The following is an 8,503-nucleotide window of genomic DNA, read 5'->3' as shown; positions in this document are numbered from 1 at the left end:
CCAGCGCCAGAAGAGGTGTGTTCTGCCCTTCACATGGGAAAATGGCGGATGGGAGCAAGAAGTGTGACATGAGGACTAAGCTTTCATATGTTTTTGCTCTAAGATAGATTTGTCTATTGTAGCTAGGCCTTTAGAACACTCATTGCCATTCCCTGGTCCAGGCATCCTCTGCATTTGGCGAACTGCTCTGGGCTTTACTGTCGACTGTCCTTGCACTTCTGAGGGAGCCCTTTAGAAGTCATAGCAAAGATTACCAGCTCTGTAGGGAGGGAGGAGTAGAGCACACAAAACTTCCAGGAAAGGGGCTGGTTTTGTTCCTTGCTATTTTCTGAGAAAAGTAGGAGCCTCGGCAGCCTATATTTCTGAGGTGTGAAAAGATGAACACAGATTTCTGGTTTGTGCACATGGAAAAGCGAGGTAGGATCAAAACTAGACAGAATTAACTCTCCTAGCAGAGGAAGCCCTGTTCAAGTCTCCAGCAGATAAGGCCCTTTTGAAATTCAGAATCATTCTTCATTTTACTGGCAATACGAATAAATGTAAAGCATCAGAATAGAAATAATAGCGGTAGGAATCAGAGTGTAGAAATGCATCTTTTGACTGTATTTTAAAAGCAGTTTATTTCTTTTGGATACAATTTTTCAGTTTGATTCCAGGGGCTCAGAAATGTAGAAATGTGAGGAAGCCTTCAAGCCTTCAGGATCAAACCCATACACTAGAAAGTTATTTTCCAACTTAAAGATAATTCACCAGACTGCCAACCCAGCTGTTCAACATGCACTACTGGGACAGTGTTCACCATATGTGCCTTCCTCATGGTTATATCCCATTTTGAAACTTCCCATAAGGGAGCATCCTATGCGGGGGTACCATCTTAGAAAGACCTTGCAGACACCCGGATTTTCAAACACACGGTTCTTACTCACACGATCTATGAAAGGAGAAGCAAGAGCAGGAACTTTGCATCACACAAATTTTTGCAATGCTGAATCATTTCACGCTAAATGAATGCTTGCTGAAATTACCTGGCTCTGTTGGTTCTGTAAAATATTGGCGGTTTTATACAAATTAAAATTCTAGCAAATTTAATACAATTCCAAATACTAGCAAATAATTTTTTTTCTCTAGGTTTTCTATTCCTGGCAAAGCAGATTCAGTGGTATCAACAATATGATCTCTGAGAGGATGGATCAGTAAGATTGCAAAAGCTACGGAGATGATTAAATTGAAAAAAGGTAACAATAACTCGTTCCATCTTAGAGTATATCGCTGGAAGCAAGTATCTTGTGTAAGGTCTACGAACAAAAAAAGATGGTGGTGTTGATATGTAAGTAAATCAGTTCAAAGTGCTGGGGCAGCCTGAGCTCATTGCCCTAATGATGTTGTCTGCTTTGCCTCTACCAGTTTTAGACATTTAATTTTACAGCCCGCATGAGGCCAGTGTCAGTAAACACAATAATGCTAAATGAGATTCAGATATGTAAATGATAAAATGCTACAGCATCCTACTTTTCATGCCACTCAAATCATTTTTCACTTTCTCTCAAAACAGAGCTGAAAGCAACAGCTTCTTTTCTGGGAAGTACATAATCTCCAAACCTCATGTGCTGACGTCCAACTTGTCATTGGTTCTGTCTTTACATTTCTCATCACTGCAACTCTCAGTATCTTTGTCTCTCTCAGTCTTTGCATCATTCATCCTTGCACCCCTCAGCATCAAATTGTATTCTAGTATCTTAACACTGGGCTGTATCTGCAAGTACACCAATTTCATATCTGTGCAGCATCTATTGCTAGTTTATTCTAGAAGAGATAATCTCTAATCCTCTCCGTGTGGCACAGCATCAAAGGAAATGTGATACTTTACCAATGCCAAATTAGTTTCCTAACAAGATTCTAAAAGCATTTAATCTCTCTCTTTGTGTTAACCATTTTCCCTCAAGTTTTCTGTAAAAGCTGAACGTTACTATCTGTGTGAACCAGCAATTTGATGATGCTGAAGTCCTCTTCAACAGATCAGAAGCACCCTCTACCATCCATGTTAGTCCAGAGTACTTCCAGCTGGGATCTCAAGTGCTGGCATAACAGAGGAGTAAGAGTGGACTGACTGCTGGTGCACTTTCAGTGTTTGACCTCATTTCTAACACTGTCGACAAGTTGTCTCCTGTGACAGTGGCTTTCAGTGTGTCAACATCTGCATGGGAGCAGGGAGACAAGCAGCTGGGCACCATTTCCATTGCTGCAGGCTGGATGGAGTCACATCCAGAGCTCAGAAGCTCCTCCCAGTCCCAGTGCCATTCTGTCCAAGATCTGGTTCATGTTCAAGCCTACTCCAAAGCACTTTCTCTCCACTTCCTGAGATCCTCCAAAGAACAAACTGCCATCTATAATTGCCTTCCAAAACTAGCCATAGGTAAATATTTTCCATTGAAAAGTTCTGGGGCAGAGTTAGTAGGATCTAAGAGACAACCTAAGAATGCAGCGGCTGAAAATATCTCTGTACAACATAAGGCTTCACATCTGGAGATGTGAAAGCACTTCTTAAAGCAGATGAAAGTCATGACCCCCTTTGCAGATGGGGAAAAGGAGGCATTGGGCAGTGGCAGGACTTTCTCAAGGTTAATGCGAAGGCATTGCTAAGAGAAGTGAGGTTTCACAGCTGTGGGGTTAACACTGAGCATAAAGTGAATGTACTAAAATATTGAGGGATCATTCTGGAGAAGAGTCAGTATAAAGGTAAGCTACTACATTTAGTTCATAAGAAGGGCAGTGAGTGCCAAAGCTTGCCCACAAGCTTTGTGTGAATCCAGTCTTGGCAGGACTTTCATTTTTAGAAAAAGTTACTCCAGCTATCTATCCCTCCTCACAAATGCCAGGCTGATATAGGCAGACAGTTTCAATGCCTCCCCTTTCTGACATGAAATCAAAGATACTAAAAAACATTCAGTTTAGTCAACAGGTCAGTTGGAATTTTGATACTCAGAATGTGCTTTTCTGGCTTGGTGTCCGGTACTTTGCAGTTACACTTCTAAACAGACCAGCTGAGCTTGCAGGACTAAGGGACATGAAGCTGATTACGCTTCCCAAGCCCACTTCACTGTGTCATTCACGCCTATCTCTGCACACACAGTGATAACACAGCGTTGTATACAGAAGGGAAAATAGTTGCTTGGTGACTATTCTACATTTTAGATTTAACCCTTTAGCTCTCCTCCTCAGGGTTATGCATGTTTGGTGCATATGTAAGGACAGCCAACAAATTGTAGCTTTGAGACTGATAGACAGAACTTTATCTTAGTTTCTTACATGTGAAAATTAGGCATCATAGCCTGAAAATCAGGGTTTGAAAAATTCAATTGACCACAGCTTGGCAAAAGACCAGCCAGCTAACCAAGTGCTGGTGATGATGCACAACAAAGGGCTCTGTCTGCAGCACAGAGGAACATTCCAGATGAAGACTCTGGCTGGGACTCCTTGCAGCCAAAAGTTATCATTCTTGGCCAGTAGCTGGAAACAGTTAAACGCAAGCAGGTTCCCTTTGCATATCACAGATACTCATTTTTTTAGTACAAAATATTTATGATTCAAGCATGGATGTATTCTATGAGCATGTCCTTTCTGGTTCAAGGAGACAGTAAGATACGCACTGACCTGCTCCACAATGAGCTGCTCTGGGGGGAAAATGCAGAAAACCCCATCATACATTTAGCAGAAAATCTGGCCAGAGAAACTGCTGCACAGAGTCTCAGTGTGACTGGGCTCATGGTGCAGGCAGATAAGCGTCCTGAAGTGAGCAGATTCCAGTATGTGGGGCTGTGTCAACACTGTTCACTGCAGCAGAGTGCAGAGATTCCTGACAGCATTAAACGAAATAACTTGGCGACCAGAACCAGAGCAAGAGTCAACTCAAGGACTCGGTGCTTGATGAAACATTTCATTCAAGGAAAAAAAAACTTCTGAGCCACGAAGGAGGCAAAACATACTTTCAGCCTGCCATGTCCATGTCTGGTGATATTGGCCACCCTATCGAAAAATACTTTATTTTTACAGGCAGAGGTCTCTGTCCTTGGAAGCTGTCCCACAACCAAGCAGGTTTCTATGTCTGGATCTCTTCATGATGTGTGTTTATCTGTGAGACATTATGTATGGGACTGCTTCATTTTTCATGGCTGACCTCAGAGTGCAACCCAAGCACTTTTCAAGTTTGCATTTTTTAAGACTGTTATCTTTTAGGCTATGTTTTAAGTGTGTCTCAAGAAATCACCTACGAAACTCTGCTTAAAATTAGGCTAAGGGAATGTTCACAGTAGCGTTAAGCTAAATCAATTCATAGGCATGTTTACATGAGGGTTAGGTTTAGAAAAAAGCTGAGTAGCACTGGTCCTAAGTGAAACTGAACTCTCAATTTTGTATGTAACTCATATTTAGGTGCTAATGAGCAGATTTAAAAACAGGGATTTTGAGAAGCTGGAGATGATTCGGAAGTAGCTACAATGAATGTGATTCTTTTGGATCTCATTGTCTGATCAGACTCCACCACAGAAATACCTGGGCGATGTGTTTTAGGCAACCACCATCTGTCAGAGTTGTGTAAATGCCTTTTGCTTCGTCATGGTTTTGTGTAATGAGAGGAGATAAAAAGTATCATGGAATCAGAGAAATTCTGCTTGAATGGGACCTCTGGAGAGCTCTAATTCAGCCTCCCGCTCAAAGTGGGACCATCCCAAACACTACATCTAGACTAGATCAGCCAAGTCTCTGTCTAGCCAAGTCTTCAATACCTCCAAGGATTCCACGACCACTATCCCATCCCACCCACTGTCTTAATGTCCATTCTGAATATCCCAAACCACAGCCTCTGGCCGTTGCTACTTTTTACACTGTCATCTGCCATGACCAAGAAGAGTTTGGTTTTATTGTGTTTGTAACTCCCTTATTAGTAGTATTAGGCTCCTGCTACATCCTCCCTTAGCCTTCACTACACCTGACTAAACAAGCCCATCTCCCACAACCTCTCTTTGGGGCTTTGGTCCCCTGACCATCATTGCTGGACCTTAACTCCTGCCTAAACTCCAGGCTGTCACAGAAGCCATACAGGAGAAGGTCTGCTAAGACACAGACATGCCAGAGGCTGGATGCAGCTCAGTTCAAATGTGTCAGTTCAGTAAGGCCATTAACCTTACTGCAAGCAGGCTTAAAAATTGCCAAGACAATATTGCCTGGCACTGCAAAGAGGAGATAAGGTAAGATTGTCTCAGGGTGCTGAAAAGGACCTAAAAGTTAATTGTATTTTAAAAAAAAAAGGGGTGTGAGCAGATTGCCTGGACAGCTCTGCTGCACCACAGACACTGGCTGGAGCTCTAATCAAAGGAAAAGCATCACAAGCAGCAGCTTTTTAAACTCTGAGAAAGGCTAGACTTCCTTTCTCTCTGCTATTGAAAGCCGCCCTGAGATCCCTAGTTATTTATATACCATGTTGCTGCAGGAAACCCTATAAATATCCAAAGTGATAAGTGTGACCTTACTCTTCCTAGAGTGGCCAACTAAGAAAAAATGGAAATCACCCTTGGCCTGCTGAAACCTCTTCAGCTACCTCCTCTGCCCGCACCCCACCAAGCCAAAAGCAGAATTGCCAGGTCTGGACTTGACCTTACATCATTATAGTCAGTTTTTCAGACAGACCTGAATCTCTGTGTTTGATGAGGTGACAACTGGCTAGCTGACCACCAGACACAGTTAATAAACCTAAGCAGAGACACAAGACATTTGCTAGACAATGCAGGAAAATAGACAATGCACAACATAGAAGATTATATTCTTCTAAGTGCAAGGATTCTTATTAGGAACAGCCTGAACATGTTCAAATCTGGCTTAATTTTACTCGGCACCAGTGAGGCCACACCTGGGGTACCGTGTCTAGTTTCATGGCCTTCGGTTCAAGGGGGATGTGAACAAACTGGAGAGGATCCAGCAATGGTCAGTCAAGATGGTCAGGGGACTGAAGCTTCTAAGAGTTCCAGGTGTTCCTCTGGTGGAGTCTGAACAGACAATGATCTCCAAAAGAACCTCATTCATCCTAGGCTGAGGGGCTCAACCGGTGTAGCAATGGCTGGTATCACTTTTAACATTTATAACTGAAAACTGTACAGAAACCAAGCCTGAAACCAGAGAAAAACTAATGTTACATTATCTAAAGCTGAGTTAATTCTTTCTGGGCCAGATTTGGTTTAATCTTCACAGTCTTTGACTTCTATTACTCATGAGGTTTCCTCTGTAAGAACATTTCAATGCCTTTTTAATTAAAGGGGTAACTCAAAGATTTAAGCTCAAATATTTCAGAATTGGTGAATCAAATTCGTGAAACTATTTCTCTATATTTGGTTATAATTTTCTTTCAAAGTACACAAGAGTTAAGGCATCCTAGAATAAAAACCCTGTCTGACAGCTACAAAGTCACTTTGTAGCTAGAGAGAACATTTCTGCTGTCACTAAAATACCACGGATGTAGCCAATTGAACAAAAATGGTACTGTCTAAACAAACTCAGCACACAATGGCTAGTTCCTAGTTTCAGAGGTTCAGCAGACCAACTGTGCTCCAGACAATGCTGAGTTTGTTTAAAGTCTAATACATTTAGTTGTGCATGCTTATATATGAGTTATTGTAAAGTTGCTTCAGGCTAAATTCATTCCTGTTGCAACACCACTGAAATGAGTGTATAGTGGAGATTAATTTGGCTCATTATGTACTGAACTTGCAGATCTTTCTTTAAAAAAGAACTATTCTTTCTGCAATTGATCTTGTTCACTGCAGTCATTTAAACACAAAGAAAGTCTTATCTGTGTTACACCAGTGTGGTGGAGTTATATTGGATTTACGTTGTTGCAACTGAGAGAATTCTTTCAGCTGAAAATAAAGACAGCTGCCCAAATTACATGCAGATCACTGCACTTCTCCTATACACCAAAAAACTTGTAACGCACATTTGGGTGTCATGCGTGACTTGCTATTGCAGCTGTAGGGAAAAGGAATTCAGACCGATACACAAAACTTTGTTAGAAAGTTAGGTCATGGCTTTAGCTGTAACAGATTTCAACATCTAAGCAAATACATTTAAGCTTTTCCATTATGCACAGATGGAAAGCAGTCCTTGCTCTCTCCAGTTTACAGGGCAGCAATAGGATTATTTTCCCATTTGAATTATCTAAAGAGATGGCACTTCAGCATTCTAGGTATGAAAGCTTTGAGCCCAAGGATGAAGGAATAAGATTCACATTAACAATTAGGTGTCTAAAACAACTATACATGCAATTTAGGTACCTAAAAGGAAGAGCTCAAAAATCACCTCATCATCACCACCACCTCCACTCTGTTCGGCTTGATGCCTCATGAGGTACAGCTACCCTTCACACATTATTTATATTATTTTAAAACAATATAAAATAGAAAAAGAACTGAATTCCAGAAGTATACATTGCTTCCAAAATTATCTTGATGTTTTTCTAATGCAAAATGTTTGAGAGAAAATTTCTCAGGCTTGGTTTCATGAAGAATCTGTGAATATATATTGCCTTCTGATTTGAAATCTCAGGATCCCTTGGGAAATAGAAATTCTGAATGTCAGCTGAACTATCATTTTGCAGTGATCAGCTCTTATTTCACAGACCAGGCCAACAGGAGCAGGGACAGTCCTCTTCCTGAAAGCATTTTTCTAGGGCCTGTAATCTTTCTTTAAGAGAAAGAAACTTTTAAAAAGTAATGGGTGGCAGAACAAAGCCAGGTGAGGGAAACTGATCATTAGCAGGGAGACTAGAGGTTCCTCGCTGACAGTTCACTCCCTGTTGAGGACAGTGGTGAAAATTCAAAGATTAATGATCTTTTTACATCCAAGATTTTTCTTTCAAAGGCAAAAAAAGAATAAAGAAAGTAAAAAATAACCATTTACTGGGTTCATCTCTACTCTCTAGTTCTGTAGCCCTAGTTAGCCTTCACTTGCCTTCTCACAAACAGTTTTGTCATGATCTTGCCTCCTTTCACTTAATCCAGAAACTTCATCTCCAAATGAAAGAGAACTCACTGAGTTGTGTGCAGTGTGCAAAGGCTCTTCCCAGTTCAAAATGCACTTGTCCGAGCAAACTACTGTTTCTACAGGAATAGACGTATTGGTACATGATTTTTTACAGGCTTGGAAAGATTTGCTTGCTATTTCAGTTTTTCTATAAACACATGAATGGGGGTATAAAAGCCACCTCTGTTTTAGAGACCTGGTACAGTTCAGCATTAAACATTTCTTTCCAGTTCTCATTGGAACTGGAAAGAAATGTAACTACTCTTAACTCGATGTCTCTGCCTTTCCTCATCTTCCACTGCTCATAATGAAGATACTTTTCCCTCAGGGTATGCATAATCCAAACATGAATGAGTTGGCTTAGGCAAACCATCTTCAGCTGCTTACTTCTGCATTTTGTGCAGAGTTTACATAGCAAACCCCACTACATGAGCCA

Source organism: Strigops habroptila, chromosome 2 (genome assembly GCF_004027225.2).
Source record: "Strigops habroptila isolate Jane chromosome 2, bStrHab1.2.pri, whole genome shotgun sequence".
NCBI lineage: Eukaryota > Metazoa > Chordata > Aves > Psittaciformes > Psittacidae > Strigops > Strigops habroptila.
Note: the sequence above shows the minus strand (reverse complement) of the source record.